We start from the raw sequence: 9,661 nt of genomic DNA on the forward strand, positions 1-9,661 counted from the left end.
ACGAGTGTTTGCTACCTGCTATGTGCCAGGACCCTTGTTAGATGCTAGGAAACAAAGTCTGAACCCCGTCCCTCAGGGAATTCTCTATCTAGTGAAATAGCGTCCTAGTCAGCTTGGGCTATCATAACAAAATACCGTCGACTGGGTGACTTAAACATCAGACATTTATTTTCTGGAGGACAGGAGCTCTCTTCCTGGCTTGTAAATGGCCACCTTCTTACTGTGTCCTTACACGGCCTTTTCTCAGTGCACACGGTGGGGGGCGGGGAGAGAGAGAGAGAGAAAAGGAGATCCTCTTCCCTTCCTCTTCTTATAAAGTCACCAATCCAATCATGAGCGACCCATCCTCATGAACTAATCTAAATATAATTATGTCCCAAAGACCCCATCTCCAAGTACCATCACATTGGGGGCTAGGACTTCAACATATAAATTTGGGGGGGGGGGACACAAACATCTAGTCCATAACAAATAGAGACACAATGGAACCAATAATTATGACATAGGAGGTCACCTCCAAAAGGGGGTTGTTGAGATGGAGATACCAAACATGGCTCACACCTTCTAGAGGCTTGTTTGAGATAAAGTTAAAGCGAAAGACACATAAAGTATCGGGGGATTTTTTTTAGGATGAGGGAGATTTTATTATATTTAAAAACTTCAGAGAAGGAGAGCAAGAGTAGGTTGCAGTTGTACCAGTGATGGGAAAAAAGTGATGAAGCCAAATAACGCAGCAGATGGGAAAGTGTAAGATGAATTACACAGGTGAACAGCTTAGTTTTAAACAAGAAAAAGGATAACTTCTTCTCTAAGACTGTAAAAGAAAACATATATAGAAGTGTAGATACATTTGTAAAGTTGGGGTGGCAGTTTGAAACAGTTCAAATATTGACCACGTTTTCTCCAAGACAGTTTTCTTTGAATAGAGTAGAGGAAGGTATTTGAATAGGAGACTTGTGGGAAAATTTTAACATTTGAAATAACTTTTGAGGAAGTAGGAGAGAAAACTGCTTAAAGGAAATAAAAGATTATTGAGAAGCACTGAATCCCCAGGTGAGTTGACAACCATACATTTGACAACCATACATTTACTGTCAGACAAATCTATTTACTTGGGAGAATTTCTCGAGAACTACTAAGGAGCTGTGGCATTACAGTAGTAAACTTCTAAGATTAGTAGGCTAATAAATAAATATTATGTACATTTATGATTTTTGTTGTTTTTGTGATTAACATAAATTAGAAATCCAATTTTTTTTTTCATTTGCTGCTTCTCCAACCACTTAAAATCCATTCGTCCACTTGGAGATTCTGAAAGGAACATCATTTTTAACACACCAGGGGCTCTTTCAGTTATTGTTCAACTGATAATCCATCATCCCTGTGTACACCACCTCTTGGAGAACTCTTACATCTAGATCTCTTCCCTATTCTTGCTTCAGTCTTCTATTGAGAATATGCTAATGAAAAATATTGATCAATATGTTATGAATGTAAAATAAGATAAGCAAAGGCCCTTTTGTTCAGTGAAACCTCTACCAGCTGGCACTGTGGTAAATAAAATTCTATCGTTAGATCTTTAGTCCTTTCTTACGATTCAAATACAGAAGGAAATGATTACAGGTAAATGTTAATAGGTATCTGTACTGGTTTTTGTTCATTTACTTGTTTATTTGTTTTTAGATCGTTTCCCAAGAGCATATGTTTACAATGAAGAAAGGAAGAGAGCATGATACACCAGAGCAAAGCACCCATGTGTGTGTTGGGAATTGGGAGTAAGTACAGAAGTGAATGAGAGCAGAGCAAGTGAACTGGAGGCCCCATGACGTTGCTTCCGTTGTAACTGCCAAAGCCATATTCAGCCGCTTCTGACAGCTGCGTCTCCTCTATTCTCTAGATGGGGGCTGCTCATATAAAGGAAAAAAATAAATTCGAGGTTTGAGGAAAATCAATTATAGGTTTTGTCTGGAGCTCGGGAGAGTAAATGAAGGTGGTGGCAGTATTAGAATAAAAGGGTGTGAATGCTGTCAGAGCATTTTTAGGCATTGGGAAATACAGGTAAGCGGCTTAGGAAGGTGCTAAAATTTAGGGACAAATTTGGAAATCATTCACATCGAAATGATCTCTGTTGTTCAGGTGATGGATTCATGTATTATTTACTCCTGGAATGGGAGGAATGCTAAAAATCAAAATGCACTTTAACACTGGGACTGAGAACTCAGGTTTTGGACTCTGAGAGTTTGCTGCCAAATTACTGCTCCAGGAATTTCTGTGTCATTTTGGGCAAGACACTCAAAATATCTTAGGCTCAGCAGGAACACTGGTAACATGGAGATAAAAACTATTTCAGAGCTTTAGTTGAGGATTAAGTGGGATAATCCATGTAAAGGGATGAGCAGATGCCTGACATTTACTATGTCCTCGACAAGTGTTACTTAATATTATTATGAATGTTATCATTATTAGCTTATGTACAAAAATTGGCAGGCTTGCCTTTCACCAGTTGTTGGTTTCTTAAACAACTATCAGTCACAGTCTTCTCCACTGTATACACAGAATACTTGATACAAAATAAGGGGGCTATTTAATGATTTAAAAAAAAAATCAGGAAAAAGCACCTGGTGAATGTTAGTATATTCACAGTCTACAGGAAATTCAATTCAATGAAGAAAGGAAATCCAGCATCAGTCTGGAACAACTGTCAGTCTCCAAAATTGATTTTTGTGAGTGCAGAGTGATAATCTTTTACCCGAGTTTCTTAGAGCGAAAGCTTTACAAGGGGGCTGTCTGATAGTTAAGTCCGTTTTAAAAGATATTTCTGTAAACACGCTAAAGTGCTTCCTGTCTCAGACTAGTTCTTGCCGAATGACAGGGCACTATTCAGCAGGATGCCTGGAGCTGAAAATGCAGGAAGCTATAGCTCGTTCTTAATGAATAAATCCTGTGTGTTCCTGCTGTCACTTCTGCTAACTCTTTTGTAGAAGCCAAGGCTGGTGCTGCGGTAAACTATCAATAATTAGGACCAAGCGGGTCGGCTATTTTAGTATCTTGACATAGCAGAAACATCTGTTCCTGTATATACTTCTTTTAAAGCACTGAAGTACAACTTGGAAAAAATTAGTTCCTAGAATGTATCATGTTTTTTCAACCAGTGTTTCCTCATATGAGGAAATAAAACATCCATAAAACAAACTATTTTTGAATAAAATAAAGATAACCCTGTTGTGAGAGGTATTTAATTCTTAAATTATTTATTAACATTGGTTTGAATGTCTTATATTTCAAACTTTATTAGCTGCCATAACAATCTTGGCAATGTATCTACAATATTAGTAGGAAAAAAAGGAGAAATGAGCTGGGAACAAAGAAAAGTAAAAGGGGAAAAAATTTAAGTGCTTTATCTTTTCAGAAAGAATCTAAACTAACCACTCCAGTTTGGAAGGAAAACAGGTTATTATTAAGGAATGTACAAATCAAACACATGCTTAGCAGTTTACATTAATTTTATATAAATCTAGGTGAATTTTATACACATTCATTTTATATAAGCAGTTACAGTTCCCCTTTAAAGACAGAGATGGAAAACAGTAACTAAACACACTTGCCCTCTCATTTTAAAATAACTTAATGCTTACTCTTATTCTATTCAAAGCCATGAGTTTAGCCAGTGTTTGCTTTAATTCTTTTTTTGTTTGTTTTTGTTTTTGTTTTTTTTTCTGCGGTACGCGGGCCTCTCACTGCTGTGGCCTCTCCCGTTGCGGAGCACAGGCTCCGGACGCGCAGGCTCAGCGGCCATGGCTCACGGGCCCAGCCGCTCCGTGGCATGTGGGATCTTCCCGAACCGGGGCACGAACCCGTGTCCCCTGCATTGGCAGGCGGACTCTCAACCACTGCGCCACCAGGGAAGCCCTGCTTTAATTCTTAATTGCACCGAAAACTTTTTCTTCACTTTGGTAGTGTCTGCACATTTGGGGAAATTTTGGCTTTGACACAGATTTTTTTCATACAAAAACTTTCATTAAATAGATGTAACTGTGAAGCAAGCACTACACTTTTTATGAGCATACTTGAACCAATAATCATGTGATTCGTATCCTAAGGAAACTCTATTATTATACTAGATAAGACAGGAGAATTCATTTTTACAATAAAGTGTGAGAATAGCTAGGTTAAAGGCATTTACAGGATCCGAGGTGAGCACAGAACAGAGGCAGTTAAATCATGTATTAAAGTAAAATTAGAATCGCTCAGATAGGAGAGTAACAGGATATTAAACTAGAGTGTTAGGCACAGTCCTGATCACAGATGGCCTTGCGAGTTAAATGAAAGCACTTGAATTTTGACTAGAAAGCTGAAGGAGGCAGTAAAGAATTTTAATTAGAACTAATGGGTGATCAGATACGCACTTTTAGAAAGTTTACTCCTACTTGGGGGTAGAGGGTAGACATGAGAATGATGAGGTTGGAGGTCAGAGGCCAGTTAGCAGGTTGTTGCTCTAGGTAAATAATAAAGTAAGCCCCTCCCCCACCCAGCCTCCTCCTCCCGACCTTGAGGCCGTGAAGGTAGATGAGATCCCTAAGGCTCAGGCCGTCTGGCCTGGTGGCGACACGATTCCTTTGCAAGGAAATCCCAGCCAAAATCATTTATGAGGATGACCAGTGTCTTGCTTTCCATGACATTTCCCCTCAAGCCCCAACACATTTTCTGGTGATACCCAAGAAACATATATCCCAGATTTCTGCAGCAGAAGATGACGATGAATGTCTTCTTGGATATTTAATGATCATTGGCAAGAAATGTGCTGCTGATCTGGGCCTGAAGAAGGGTTACTGAATGGTGGTGAATGAAGGTTCAGATGGGGGACAGTCTGTCTATCATGTTCATCTCCATGTTATTGGAGGTTGGCAGATGAATGGGCCTCCTGGTTAAGCATGTTGTAGGGATAATTTTCCCTTCTCTATGCAGTGATCAGGCCTGCAAGTTCCAATATGCAAAACAATACCTTTTTTTTTGCCTGTGTATGGAGAGATTGCAGAAATAATTTTAAAAACCCATAATAAAAGACATTGTTGCATGGTCTGAAAAAAAATAAAGTATGAACTTCTGGGTTAATGTGGTGGTTTATAATGAGAGAAGACTTGTATAGAAGTTGACTATATATTTGAGAGATCCTTAAAGTATAAACTCAAAACTCCTTGGTAATGTGGGTGGTGAGGAAGAAGGAGAAGATATGAATAAACCCTGTATTTCCCAAATTAAATCTTCCTTAAGAATAGAGAGAAACGTCATTGACAAGAATTATTGAATATTTTCTGTATGCCATAAGTGGGATTGTAAATAATATTCAATATTTAAATATGTATGTATTCATGTGGCTTTGAGCGCAAAAATTAAGAACAGTGTTCTAGTTGCCTGTGACTACTGTAACGAACTGCCACAAACTTAGTAACTTAAAACCATAGAAAGTTATTATCTTAACAATTCTGGAGTCCAAAATTCTAAGATCAGTACCGTTGGACTGAAATCAAGGTATTGGCAGGGCCATGCTCCCTCTGGAGGATCCAGCTAAGGGGCTGTTCGTTGCCTATTCCAGTTTCTGGTGGCTGCTGTCATTTCTTGGCTTGTGGCCACCTCATTCCAATCTTCAAAGCCACCATCTTCTCATCTCTCTCTGTTCTACTTTCACATCACCTTCTTCTTTTGTCTGTGAAATATCATCTTGCCTCTCTCTTATAAGGACACTTGTGATTGCATTTAGGACCTACCCAATAATCCACAATAATATCCCCATCTCAAATCCATAAGATCCCAGGGATTAGGACCTAATGTTTCTGGAGGTCGGTATTCAGCCTACTAAAATTCCTACTGATATAAGTCAAAACAGTAAAATGCAAAGATCAGCTATATTCCTCTGTTTCAAACAAAAATTAACAATTGATAAACTTTGAAAAGAAAGAGACTAACTTTTGTGAAATATTGTATGACTCCATTTGTATGAGGTCCCTAGAGTAGGCAGATTCATAGAGACACAAAGTAGAATAGATGTTATTGAGGGCTGGGGAAGGGATATGGAGAGTTATACTTGAGTTATAGTTTAATGGGTACAGAGCTTCTGTTTGGGAAGATGAAAAAGTTCTGAAAATAAATAGTGAAGATGGTTGTACAACATTGTGAATGTACTTAATCATACTGAATTATATACTTAAAATGATAAATATTATGGTATTTATATTTTACCACAATTTTTAAAAAGTTAGGAAAAAATGTGCTCTGCCTTATAAAAAACTTCTGACCCAAGAAGGTCAGAGGTCACAGGTACAAGCTTGTGATTAGGAGTGACTTAATTCTCCCACTGCCCCCTTGACTGAACCTGTAGTGTCACCAACATTACCCTAAATGCATGTTTTGAGAGTTGCTTCTCTGCAAGAGGCCTTGGGGGCCAGGTGGAGGTGGCTGCATAACTTCAAGACAAAATAATGAGCGGAAACAAAAAATAAAACAAAATAAGATAAAAAAGAACAAAAATTCTTTACCACTCCAAATGAGCTGCAAAACAAGTTTCAAAAACACGTGAAAAAATATGACCATAAGAAAACTGTCAATCAGTTGGATGAATTTTAAAATGTAGAACAAACTGGGTGGTGGGGGAAGGTTTAAAATAAATATGTTCAGAGGATTTATACTTCTGACCTTGAGGTAGTAACGGGTGCTGGATTTACATCTTCTCTTTTAAGAATAAGAAAAGAGATAAAAAATATGACACACTAGTTTCCAGACACTGGATAATAAACAGCAAAAGAGAGTGATCCTTGAAGAAAGGAAAGTAATCGACATAGGTGACCACTACAAATGCCCCAGCATACGACAGTTTTCAGAATGCAATGAAGGCAGGGGAAAATCAAACAGAGCCTGGTTGTCTCATGGAGGTAAAGATCAGAGTTTTGGGTAGGTCAACTAGCTCGAATTTGGGGGCAGCATAACAGAGAGAAAGGAACTACATCAACAAGGCACTGAAGATCTTCACAAAGGGCCTCTTGAATTCTGGGGCAAGTACTGATCTACAAATGTGAGAGAGAGAGAACTATTCAGGGCCAAAGGGTGGGGTGGAGGGCAACCCAAATGTATAAAACAGGAGGGCAAACAATTCCCTTCATAACATTTGGGTATAAGGTAGAGGCCTCAGAAATGTATCACCTGATCTGCTCATGAAAAATCTATGCAAACCAGAAGGCAATCAAATAATACCTTTGAGATACTGAAAGGGGGAAAAAACTGTCAACCTAGACAGTTTACACACTTAGTAAAAATATCTTTCAAAATTGAAAGTGAAATAAAGATTTCCAGACCATCAAAAGGGAGAAAGTCCATCACCAGCAGGCCTATTGTTATATACATATATATACACACATTCGACAGGAAGAAATAGAATTATACTACGTAAAAATATGGAGCTACAAAAAAGTATTAAGGCCCTCCAGGAAAGGTAACTATTTGGGTAAGAGACAAGAAAAATAAGAGTAAATTAACCATGATGTCACAGAAATCAGGAAAAAATAAAGGTGAGAGCAGAGATCAGTGAAAAAAAATAAACAAACTAAAAAACATTAGAGAAAAACTAGTAGTTCTTAACTCTGGTTCTCTGAATAAATGAATACAATTGATAAAATATGTACTCCTAATGATCAAGAAAACAGGAGATACACATTATCAATGTCAGGAATGAAAGAGGTCACATAGCTAGAAACTCTATAGATATCAATAAAAAGAAAAAACTAAGGGAACATTATAAACAATTTTAAGCCAATAAATTTTGCAACTGTATAAACCCTTTGAAAGAAGTGAACTATCAAATGTCACTCAAGAATGCGAAAATATGAATGTCCTCTATTACAGGCTAAATTGTGTTGTCATCCAACCTCCCCTCCAAATTTATGTTGAAGCTGTAACCCCCAGTACTCAGAATGTGACTGCATTTGGAGACAGGGCCTTTAAGGAGGTCATTATGTTAAAATAAGGTTGTGAGGGTGGGCCGTAATCCAATCTGACTGGGGTTGTTATAAGAAAAGGAAATTTGGACATACAAAGAGACACCAGGTGCTTGGACACACAGAGAAAAGACCCTGTGAGGACACAGTGAGAACGTGACCATCTGCAAGCCAAGGAGAGAGGCCTCAAAGGAAACCAAACCTGCAAACACCTTGATCTTGGACTTCCACCCTCCAGACCGTGAGAAAATAAACTTTCTGTTGTTTAAGCCACCCAGTGTGGTATTTTGTTATGACTACGTAGTCCTAGCAAATTAGTACAGCTTCGGATCTATTTAAATTAATTAAATCCTTCTGATTAAAAATACTCCAGGATCAGGTAACTTCACTTGTAAATTCTTTCAAATATTTAAAGATTAATTGATACTAATTCTACGCAAAATCTTCCAGAAAGCAGAAAAGATGGGAACACCTTGCAATGCATTTTATGAGGCCAGCATTACTCTGATACCAAAACCAGACAAAATCATTCTTGAAAAAGAAAAATTTCAATTTAATATCTTTCATGAATATAAACACAAAGTCCTTAAAAACATTTCAGGAAATCAAATCTACAGATAAATAAAAAGATATTGTGAAAGGCAGAATGATGGCTCCCACAAATGTCCATGTCCCAATCTCTGGGAACTATTAACATGTTACTTTACATAGCAAAAGAAAGTTTGTAAATTAAGAATCTTAAAGTGGGGAAACGATCTTGGATTATCCAGGTATGCCCAATGTAACCACATGGGCCCTTAACAGGGAAAGAGGGAGACAGAAGAGAGAGGGGGGAGATGTGACTACATAGGGATGATCAGAGAAATGCGAAGTTGCTGGCTTTGAAGATGGAGGATGGGGGACACAAGCTAAGAAATGTGGATGGCCTCTCAAAGCTGGACAAGGTAAGGAAACAGATTCTCCCTCAAAGCCTCCAGACAGGTACATAGCTCTGCCAACACCTTGATTTTAGCCTAGTAAGCCCTGTGTCAAACTTCTAACCTACAGGCTATAATAATTTGCATTGTTTTAAGCCAGTGAATTTGTGGAATTTGTTTAGAGAAATAATACGGATTTTTATTATATTCAAGTAGGATGCATGCCAGGAATGTTTACAGACTAAACGCAACAACAATAGCAACTAAAACATAATCACCTCTACAGATACAAAGAAAGTATTTGATGATGTTAACACCCACTCAAAACAAAACTTCTAACAAACGAGAAATACATCTACTAAAAACCTGCAGCCATTGTTATACTTGTTGGTAAAATACTGATTTTTTTAACCCCAAGATCGAGAACAAGGCCAGGATGCTCACTCTCACCACATCTAATCACCATTGCATTGGATCCTAGTCAGTGCAAAAGTACAAGAAAGAAAAAAAATCATATACTTTTAATAGATGACATCATTTATGTAATCCTAAATAATTTGTTTACAGAACTAAAAAGCTAATGTAGCAAAGCTACAGAAAACAAGTTCATATATAAAATTGACTTGAATTACTATATATTACTGATGAACAGTTGGAAATTAGTTTTTTTCAATAACAATACACTGAAAAAATGAAAAAAATAAATATTAAAGGTAGCCAAAGAAATGGAAATAAAGTGACATAATCACTGAATGAAAG

The 9,661-nt window shown here is 37.6% G+C and overlaps 1 pseudogene; it reads left to right on the plus strand.

Annotated features, from left to right (window-relative positions):
- Positions 1-2,118: 2,118 nt before the first annotated feature.
- On the plus strand, positions 2,119-5,071 carry LOC132508726 (adenosine 5'-monophosphoramidase HINT1-like; annotated as a pseudogene).
- Positions 5,072-9,661: the final 4,590 nt, after the last annotated feature.

The sequence above is a fragment of the Lagenorhynchus albirostris genome, chromosome 18 (genome assembly GCF_949774975.1).
Source record: "Lagenorhynchus albirostris chromosome 18, mLagAlb1.1, whole genome shotgun sequence".
Lineage (NCBI taxonomy): Eukaryota > Metazoa > Chordata > Mammalia > Artiodactyla > Delphinidae > Lagenorhynchus > Lagenorhynchus albirostris.